Source organism: Rhinolophus hipposideros (genome assembly GCF_964194185.1).
Source record: "Rhinolophus hipposideros genome assembly, chromosome: 13".
Lineage (NCBI taxonomy): Eukaryota > Metazoa > Chordata > Mammalia > Chiroptera > Rhinolophidae > Rhinolophus > Rhinolophus hipposideros.
This window is the reverse complement of record NC_138059.1, coordinates 67,329,952-67,339,793: the sequence shown is the minus strand read 5'-3', so window position 1 is coordinate 67,339,793 and position 9,842 is coordinate 67,329,952. Positions and strand designations below refer to the sequence as shown.

General features: G+C 39.1%; 1 pseudogene across 1 annotated transcript; it reads left to right on the top strand.

The window, feature by feature from the left end:
• The first annotated feature begins 547 nt into the window (after positions 1 to 547).
• Positions 548 to 4,748, top strand: LOC308506571 (protein FAM161A-like; annotated as a pseudogene). The gene is made up of 3 exons: positions 548 to 650; positions 3,310 to 3,549; positions 3,909 to 4,748. The product of its transcript is annotated as a protein FAM161A-like (transcript).
• The last annotated feature ends 5,094 nt before the right edge of the window (positions 4,749 to 9,842 follow it).

Here is a 9,842-nt window from a genome sequence, read left to right as displayed (position 1 = left end):
TGTCACACTTGCCCCATTTGTGGTTGGACATTGCAGAAAATGTATACATTTTGAACCTTCGACTTTACATGTTTGCACACAACCTTCCTTTGCTTCTGCGTCTCCAGTAGCTTTGGACCCTTCTTTCCATATTCAGTTTTCACATTTATTCTTCTGTGCCGATGGCTGCTCTGTCCCAATCTTGAAGGTTGCAGTTATAATATCTAGAGAGCTTGCTGTTTCCAGAAAGTAGCTTTCAGTTTTCTCTCTAAATGAATAATTACCCCCAAAGGTATTTGGTTTCTTTTAATCTGGATGTCCACATATTGAAATCGTGTAAAGACATATTAGAGACTTATCAATCATATTATGCTTCATTTCCAAAATCAGTTAGTGAAAGGTTTTGAACCTTAATCAAATTGTGGCCTCAGGAATGGAGTAGCAACTCAAATGTAAAACAAAATGAAGATTAGAAATGTTGAAGTTCAATGTTGAACTACCATTGCAATTGAAGAAGTGAGAAAAATGTAAGGATGAAACGCTGCATGCCAATGAACGACTCAGTAGAATGAGGGGAGAAGGCACCACTGTGCGGGACCCACAGGAAAGCCTGGAAGAAAACAGGGGTTCTGTGAAAACAGCCAACACGTGCTCCATGTACCTTGTTCCACGTACCTTCACAAGTGTCTATCTTCCCCATCCACAGGTTGAGCCCTTTGGAGTTACTGTGGGTGTCATCAGCTCTTCTCTGAAATTTAACTATCTGAGCCAGAGGTAGCACGTGATTATGAAAATGTTCATTTAGCTTAGTTTTCTCAGTGTTTATAATCTGTAACATACATTTTCAGTGTTAGCATGAAAGTCCAGGACATTATTACAAAGAAAATTTAAATAGAAAAGTATATCCACCACTTGATATTTTAATCTAATAAATCACGAAGTGGTGTGTGTGTATGTGTTTATTTGTGTGTGTATGTGTGTGTTTAAATAGCAGTTAAGTCTATGAATAGAGGTAGCACAAATAAAATACTGTTAAATAGAGCTACTTTCCATAGTGACTAAAATTCTCAAAGCCATTCTTAAATAGTTTACAAAGATTGATAATTTCTTATCAACAGAAATACTATTATTAATATAAGTTATAACTTTACCTTCAATTCATATATTAAAATTTGAGTTATAAATGCCCAAAACCTGTAATGTTAAGGATTACTCCAACTTGGAATTCGAATAACAAAATGTGAAAATTGTGATGACTCTTCTGGTTCAGTGGGAAACATTTAGAGTGCGCACTATTGCAAAGTTTATGCCAATTTTGTTTTACATAATGAGCCCCACATCGTTAATCTTTTCAAATTACTTCAATACATGAGAACATGGCCATAAAGGTTCTTCACTCAAACTTTTTTTATTTTATGCTCCAGTGGTTCAAAGGTTAGAACAAAAGGAAACCAAAACTCAGCCAGCCAGTTTATAAGCTACTAAATCCATATGCTTTCCATCAACAGTTTGATATCTGTGATACACCCTTATTAAATGCAACTCATGATGGGCCCATGAAGCCAGAAAGCTGTATATTCATAAATCTGCCACATGCATAGCAAAGTAGAAGTAAACACCAGGCACGTGCCTGAAGGCAGATGGCCTGAGTCTGTCGTGATCCCATCATTTGTGATTCATTACAAATCCAAGAGTTCCTCGCAATCAAGTACCCTACCCACAGAGCTCAAATCCCAGACTTTGCAGAAAAGGCAAACTGGTTGACTTGAACTCTGGTAAAAGAAGAATTTGAAGTTAGAAAAGTACTATCAGGATACTTTCAGATTGCTAATTTGCTGTAAAGAATGGCTAATTAGAGTTTCTAAAAGGCAGATATTAACACTGATTTGCAGATGTTTTCAAGCATCGTCTTTAAAAAGTACACCATATTATTTTATGAAAAGAGAAATATTTGCACTTTCGAATGATTTAATCTACCAATTGCTATTGACATGAGTTTGCCATATGTATTTCTAAATAGAGCTACTTTCTGTGTCAGTTGGCAAAAATAACCCTTAGTCAGCATTTTAAATATTTTAGGAAACAGATGAATTCCCGTAGAAAATGATGCTGTTTTGGGTTATAATTTTATTGAACTCTAATTCATATGCTAGAGTTTAATACTGAATTTTGTTCTCGCCATCACGTGGCAGACATGATTTGCTCCCGTCCCAAATATCTGGAAATACAGCAAACATATTTTACATGCAAATTCCAGTTTATTAGCAATTTTTTAAAAAGACAGTCCCGAAGAGATAATGATGGAGCAGAAACAGGAAATAAGAACAGTAACCATGTAAAGGTCTAACATAGCTCTGAGTGTATGCTGATCTTGATAGTAAGAGGAACTTGGGTTTCATTCCTTATACACGGACAAGAAATAAGAACTTGGAAAATGAGAACGTAATGCTGATATCCTTCATGTAAATCAGGGACTCTGCAAGAGATATACCTTCAGAGAAAATGGAAACAAGAGAAAAAAGGTACTGGCACAAGGAGATAGCACGATAACTTGTCTGTCTGGGAGTAGGTTGGGCAAAAGATTTCTATTAAAATTTGTAACTGCAGGCCTGTCCCAATGTGGACATAGGTTTAAATTTACACTGTCCGTGTGTGGCTAAGGAATCCTTAAGCCTCAGTCATAAATGTAAAAATGGCCCCAAAGCTATTCTGACCAGGGAGTGCCTGGAAAAGCAAATACATATTTTCTCTAGTGGAAAATGCTCTCAGTCCAGGCCATAAAGAATTCTCATAGGAAAAAAATCCCTGGAAGGGGACTTACAACCCAGATTTTAAATTGGTTGAGGCACGTGCCAGCTTCCCTGGCCTGGGCCAGCACGGGCCCTTGAGCCTCGGTGGTGCAGTGACGGCGAAGCTGGTGGCCTCCCATCTCCAAACCTGGGTAAGTCCCAGCAGCAGAGCACGAGTCACCAAGTCCAAGACCCAGAACCCCTTAGAGTCCCTAAGGTGGCCTTGGAGGAAGAAGGAGAGGAAGAGGAAAAGAGAAGGCAGTGCTGGCGGCTGGCTCGGGCATTGGCTGATTCTAACGCCAGCTTTTCTGTGGTGGATGAATGTGCATATATAAGCTATGAGGCCTGTATGGACTTTTCTGATATTTACCACACGGAGGAAGTGAGAAGAGCTGCCCACCTAGAAATGATGGCCCCCGTAGGGAAAATGTAGCAGAATAGATTCAAGGAAGTTCAGCCAGTGGTCACCAGGGAAGACACTCCTAGGCCTCTCGCAGATCTGTACCCGAAGGTCTTTACTCCAATTGCCCTGTCTCATTAGGAACTTCACTGTCAGAGCCTGATTTGGATAGGTCTTCCTCCCTGTACGTGTCTTCTTCCGAAGACAAGTTGCCCAACTTAGAAAAAGAATATCCTGAGAAAATCGAGGAGCTCATCAACAGCATGTGGGCCAACTTTTCTGTGGAAGATGATATTCAATGCGGAAATGCTGACTTTCCAGCAACTGAAGAAAAACAAGGGGAAAAAAACAAAGGCTATAGGTGGGGCACCAAAGAACACAGTACCTGACTTTTTTCAAATGATAATGATTATAGGACAGAAGAAAAAAGAAGTGAACATGAAATTAAGTCAGATATTGAAATGGTATCCAAACTGCTAAAGAAAAAAAAAAAGAAACAAAAGAAAAACAAGAATTATGTTGTATACCTGAAACTAACATAATGATGTCTGTCAATTACATCTCAATTTTTTTAAATAAAAAGTATTTTTAATAAAAACGAAAAAGATTCAGAGTGTGTCAGAATAAATTCTGAGCCAATCTGGTTCCCTCATTCGTCTCCCGCCTCCCCCCATCATGATATAGTCAAGCAAAATGAAGCACGGAGGAGGTCGGTAAATTAGGAGCCTGTAAATTTGAAGTTCCTCCTGAAAGGGATCAGAAACACCCTTCAGAACACAAGTGTCCAAAAGGTTGAACAGTCTGTAAATCATCTGATCTTCGTGCATGCTCATGTACATACACCAAAAGAGAACATTTTGGCAGACACTGAAGCAGATGAAGCAAATGTAGAAGGAACATGCTGGCCTTATCTATCCCCAAGGCAAAAGTCCCCAGTACAAAGTCAAGTGCGAAGCCCTCGCCTTTTACCTGGAGCCCTCCAGAGCCCACAGCACCTTCTAGAGGAACAGAACAAGCCACAAGGAAATCATTTGAGGAAAAGAAAATATTGGAAAAAGAGAGAAACTGGATCCTCACTAAGCAGAAGCAAAGGGTGAAAGAATTGCAGAAACTCCTGACAACCTGGGCTCGGGCTATGACTCACATCAGAGCTTAGTTCAACTGTCTGCATCCAGAGTAAAATCTCTCAGAAAGAGTAAAGAGGAAACGATGAGCAAATACCAAAGAGAACTATAAGAAAGAAAAGAACGAAATTTAAAGAGGCTGTTACTATTTAAAAGACTTGCTCAGAAAACTGCAAGAATGGCAACGAGAAAGTATTATTCTGACCCCCTAAAAGCTCTAGGAATATCTGACAGATTTGTTTCAAAGAAAGGCCAAAGTGGAAAAATATCTGAGTACTTCAGCCATCAAGAGGAAACGTGTCACTGAAGGCAGGGAAAGCTTCAATGAAGAAGACAATAGAAGAAGGAGAGAATGGGGGAGAACATTACTTTATTGATATCAACAGCCAGGATTCTTGCAAGGAAAGAGATGGAGCTGATGAAGAGAGTGGAGAAGAGAGATCTGGCGAACAGTAATACGGAAACAAGGTCTCCTTTCTGTGGTCGAGCTTTTGTTTGCAGCATCAAGTGTCAGCCACAGCACTTGTGTTAAACACGTGATGGAAGCCCCTCCGATATGTGCAGGGCTCTGAGCAAAATCATCTGTAGCCTGAAAAGGCTGAATCTAGCTGATTGGTCATTTGGTCAGTTAGAGTAAGGCTTTGCCTGTTCAGTTTTTTAAATCGCTATGTATGATCTGCTTGCAACTTTGATCTTACTTGTATCTGTGAAAAGCATTTGAGAATTACCGCTGTCACAAACTGAGTAGTTATAAACATATACATGACTTCACTACTTTGGATGGGGGGAAAAATGGCTTGGCAATGAGAGCAGAGAGAAGTCTGGGCTTTCGATGATTTGTTTGAAAAAGTTTTTCTGGAAAGCACAACGCAATAAATAACTTTCAAACATACAAAACAGTATCATCAACTGTAGTCACCATGCTGTATATTACGCTCCCAGGACTGACTTCTTATTTTATAACTGGAAGTTGCTACCTTTTGACCGCCTTCACTCATTTTGCCATTTCTCTTTAAAAATTGGTTAAAGTACAGAAATAAATCATACATTAAGATGAATTTAAAACAAGTCACAAAATGAATCCTAATTAAAACTAATCCAATTAGATAGTATGAAAAGCATGTACTTCACCCCTAAGTGAATAAAAGCACTGGACTCCCAGCTGCAAGGTAATTTATAGTTACAACCATTTAACAAGCAAGTCACTTAAATTCCTTGAGCCTCGCTTCCCTTATCTGTCTAATGAGAGTCAAACCAGATAATCTCCAAGGTCCCTTGACAGCTATAAAATCCAACTCACAGCACTTTACGGGATTTGCAGCGCGAGAAGCATGAACAATACTTTGAATTTTAAAGTATAATTTGAAACTGAAGACCTCAACTTCTGTTACACTTGGATGTTCCTGACTTCTTATACCATTCAGTTGTTCACCCCTGGGTTCATGGTCATTACTGTGTGAAGGGTCCCATCCTTCCCTCTTCCCAACCATGTCCACCTTATATTCTGACCTGGCTGTTAACAGAAAATCACCTCCCCTTCTCCTGTTACACCAGTGACTCCCAGCCTGGGCAGATTCCCCTTCTGCTGTGCTGTAAGGGATATTTAGATAACCTCTCACTTCTTAAAACATTTGAGTCCTAATTAAATCCCTGTTTCAACTTTGGGTTCTTTTAGTGCAAGACACTGATTCTGGCTGGATTCTGGGGGGTAGGAGCCAGGAGAACGACAATTATTGGAAAAACTCTTGGAATCAAAAGAAGAGACAATTTAGGAAGGGAGCGTTTCAAAGATTTCAGCATCAGATTTATTGGCCTTCTGTCAAGAGCTGTACCATTTAAAACATGCAGCCCCAAAAATCTCAAGTCCCCTGTCACTATTTTCCAATTCTTTAATTCCTAGGATACAGATTCTAAATGGTCCAGCGTGGGTCACACACGCTTTTAGTTTAACTGGCTGTGTGGACAAAGCCGTGTATTGCCAACAGGGTCCTACCTCTGAATATTAATGCCAATTTCCAGAAAGCAATAATTGGCGCAAGAAAGCAACCCCAAAAGTAGTCTCTGAGCAGTCTAACTGTGACTCGGGTCTCATAAGGAGAGTGTGCTTGCCTGCTTTTCATTAATAGCTTAAAGAGTTTCACCCTGGAATAAGCACAGTCGGATGCATTTCGGAACTATTTACAAATATTTATCCTATTCTTGACATTCTGGGGTTGATTTGAACTCATTAATATTCATGTTCTAATATTGAGCCACAACTTGAAACATTTCCTCCCATTGGTCTCATAACACATTTGGTCCTTTTAAGATCCAGAATCACTTGTTGATTACTTTAAAAGATTAAAACAAATGTTTTTACATTTAAGCCTAACAAACTGAAAAAAAATATACAGAGCAATCAAAGAGTTGATTTACGATATATGGGAGAAACAAAGTAGAAATGTTTCTAGTGGTCTCTTTTTGAGATTTAACATAGAAACTATAACAACCAAATTTAATGTTTACATGTCACTGAAGATTTTTACTCTTTGATTTGAAAGCTAATGAATTTGCTTATTTTTCTAGAGACCCACAATCCTTTTGCTTTGGTACAACCTACTGGTATGATTTAAAATGCAGATGTGTTCCAGGAATTTTTACAACCACACAGATTCCCCTCTTCCTAATTCAAGCTTCTCATTTCAATTGGATGGAGTAAGAGGCAAAGACAGGCTCAGACTCTGTTGAAATTGAAACTCTTTCTTCACTCTGTATATTGACTTTGAATTGCCACTGAAAATACGCTCCTGTGTCTTCCAATGGGATGTTTCTCTAGCTCTCTTTGGAAATAGCAGCGTCAGCTCTTCTCCTGCATCAGATTCATATTCATAATATTTTATATCACTCCTCCCCTGCTTTAAGTTGTAAACATTGTAGGATTACAGACTGTGTCTTTCCACAACTTAATATCTATCCGTCATGGGTTCCATGTTACAGCCTACCATGATGATACCAGAAGGAAGAGATTTCTAAGAACTAATTTTCAGTAAGTGGTCTTCCTGTTTACTGTATTTACAAGTAATATTGACTCGCATTACTTTCATGTAAGTGGAATAGGAATTGTATCACGCAAAAAAAAAATTGACAGCTATTTAAGATGTTTTAAAACATCTAATTTTAGGAGAGGTTACTGATGGTTGGGCTGAAATATAAAAATAGACAGAAAAAAATCTTCATTTTCTGCAAAGATGCATTCACCTAAAACTAATTAAAACGTTTTTAATATGAACTGGTTTTTAATTACTTTAAAAAATTAAACAAAATGTAAAAGGTAATATATGCACAAGGCACTAAATTCTAAAGCTACCTTACAAAAGGAGTATGCAAGTAAAAGTGTCTGTCCACCCATGTTACACCCAGTTTCCAACAATTTCTTCCACATGAGTGCTGAAAAGGAAAGTTGAATACAGACTAGCCGAAACAGTAGTATACATGTGTGTGTGTTTCCATGTGAGTGCGTTTTTTTTATTTGATTTTTCAGAATTAATCTATAGTTCAAAAAGCCCTCTTGGGGTACAAAAAGGGTGAATCACTGATAAATTAGATTGGAAAAGATAATCAAAAGATTATCTGCTTAGGATAGGACTTCAATGAGTAAATTATTTTTATAACCAGAGAACTGATTGTCCAAGGAAAATGAATGCTTCTGAGACTCACGTACCCACCTGGAGCCATGTGTCATGAGCTTTTATAGGGTCTGTCAGTTATCAGTGGCTGTATAGCAAACCACCCCAAGATGCGCTCCTAAAAAAACAATTTTGTCACAGTTCTGTGAGTCAGTAATTTGGGTCGGGCTGGACTCAGCTAAGCAGTTCGTATGATGATTTCACGTGGGATCACTCGTGCGGCTGCAGTGACTCGTGACTTAACGGGGACTGGCTGGTAGAAAATGGCCATATTCCCTCATCTGGCTGAGAGCTGGGTCACGTGTCTCTAGCGCGCTAACCCAGTCTTCTCCACCAGGGGGCGGCATCCCAAGAGGGAACGCCCTGATGTGCAAGCCCTTTCCTAGCCTCTGTTGACATCACATTTACTGAGTTCCATTGGCCACATGGCCAAGTCCAGAGTCAATGTAGGAAGAATCCAGGGGCCTTCACCTTTTCTTCCCAAGAAGACTTTGTTTACGTCAGCGAAATGAGGTTTCTCTTCCCATTCTTAAGAGGGGAGGGTCAACGTGTATATCAGCTCCCAGACTCGTAAGGTGGGATTCCTCTGTGTTGCTCTAATGTGCAGTTCTCATCACTTTATCCCAGAAGGGGAAGCCTCAGAGCTTGGGGAACCAATGTGATTATTGCTGTAAGTAATAATGCTAAGTCTGTCTTGATGCAGAAACCTGATATTCGCATCTAGAATAATATTATTCAATGCAGACAATCAAAACGTATAAGCTTGTATTGGGTTTATGAAAACCAGAGGGGTTAGAAAAATGTGGAGTTAGGTCTCAGTCTCCACCAGTGATAACATCATCAATTCATTTATCAAATACTTATTGAATATTTTGTACTTGTAAAACACTGCCTTGCGCCCTAGGTATATATTCCTAAATGAAACAAACCTCTTTCCTGTCTTTTGTGACTTTTACAGGTTGAGGGAGCCCAGGAAGTGAGAAGGAAATGAGAAGGGGAAGGAAAAACAAAAACTGTTTTTGAAACATAGTAGGTACCTAAAAGAGAAATGGTGCCAATTTTTTTTAAATGAAATTAATAGAGAATGAAGAAGTCAGAGCAAGAGGCTTCCCAGATCTGCAGTCGGGGAAGGGCTGTTCTCAGAGAATAGCCATGCAGAGACCTGGGTGAAGCAGAATGGACAGAATGTGCAAAGACCATAACACAGGAAAGATTTTATACATATTGGAAGGAACTCTGGTGTATTTGTACCCCCCCCCAAAAAAAAATAACAGAAAATGCCAATTACTTTATGGTCATCATATGCTACTGTTGCATTTATGCTTAAATGGTCTATTGGGTCTGCCCCCCTAATTGCATTCTAACTTTTTCAACGTGACTCCTTTTTCTCTCTCAAAGCTGTGGCAAAATGCTGGCGTTTAACAAATATGTGATAAAGAGACCAGGCTTAGCAGTATTAGTTTTAAAGTCATATATCAATAACAAAAATGAAAAAGTCTGTCGTCTGGGATCACATAAGTCATTTGGTATACAAAAGAGCCATGTTTAATGAAATTAATATGACAGTGTCTGGTCTGATAAGAAGCAGACAGCTTGTACCCATTGCCAAACATATGTCAGTGCTGTAACCGTTGCCTATCTAACAGCCAAGCTGACTGGCAAAGGTACAACCAATGGCCCTGCTGTAATGTCCCCAAAGAGAGCTAAGAGAGGACATCATTTCCCCTTGATGAATGACACCCATCACTGGATGTAAGTGAAGTTTGTTCAGTGCAGTTACCAACTTCCACTTGCTTTTCGAGTTTTAGGCTTTTGTTTTTTGAGACAGGAAAATATGACATTCTTGATGTATGTGACAACAGTGACAAGTGTTCACTCTTTGTCC